We start from the raw sequence: 700 nt of genomic DNA, 5'->3' as shown, positions 1-700 counted from the left end.
GGATTACAGGCTTGAGCCACCGCGCCTGGCCGCCTTTTTTTTTTTTTTGAGACAATCTCACTCTGTTACCCAGGCTGGAGTGCAGTGGCGTGATCTCGACTTACTGCAAGCTCTGCCTCCCGGGTTCACGCCCTTCTCCTGTCTCAGCCTTCCGAGTAGCTGGGACTACAGGTGCCTGCCACCACACCTGGCTAATCTTTTGTATTTTTAGTAGAGACGGGGTTTCACTATGCTAACGAGTATAGTCTTGATCTCATGACCTTGTGATCCGCCTGCCTCGGCCTCCCAAAGTGCTGGGATTACAGGCGTGAGCCACCGTGCTCAACCTCATTCTGTCTCTTGACACCTGAAATGGTGCCTTGTGCCTGGTAAATATGTGTTGTTTAAAGAATGACGATGTCCTGCGTTTCTTCCATTGTTGTGAGGATCGCTGAAGCAAAACCTGCCCTTTGTTTCTGCATGTTCATGTGATAGTAACTGTTGCAATCCTTAGCTCAGCATCCTGCTCATATTTTGAAGGACAATTTAAACTCTACTTCATTAAAAACAGTAGAAAAACCTTTTTGAGGCCAGGCGTGGTGTCCCACACCTGTAATCCCAGCACTCTGGAAAGCCAAGGCGGGCGGATCCCCTGAGGTCGGGAGTTCGAGACCAGCCTGGCCAACATGGTGAAACCCCTTCTCTACTAAAAGTTCAAAAA

The 700-nt window shown here is 49.3% G+C and overlaps 1 protein-coding gene across 1 annotated transcript in view; it reads left to right on the top strand.

Annotated features, from left to right (window-relative positions):
• RBM34 (RNA binding motif protein 34) overlaps positions 1 to 700 on the top strand; it is a 46,340-nt gene that overhangs the window by 26,084 nt on the left and 19,556 nt on the right. The window lies entirely within an intron of this gene.

This window comes from Colobus angolensis, unplaced genomic scaffold (genome assembly GCF_000951035.1).
Source record: "Colobus angolensis palliatus isolate OR3802 unplaced genomic scaffold, Cang.pa_1.0 Scaffold148, whole genome shotgun sequence".
NCBI classification, from domain to species: Eukaryota; Metazoa; Chordata; class Mammalia; order Primates; family Cercopithecidae; genus Colobus; species Colobus angolensis.
Note: the sequence above shows the minus strand (reverse complement) of the source record. Positions and strands in the feature narration are given on the sequence as shown.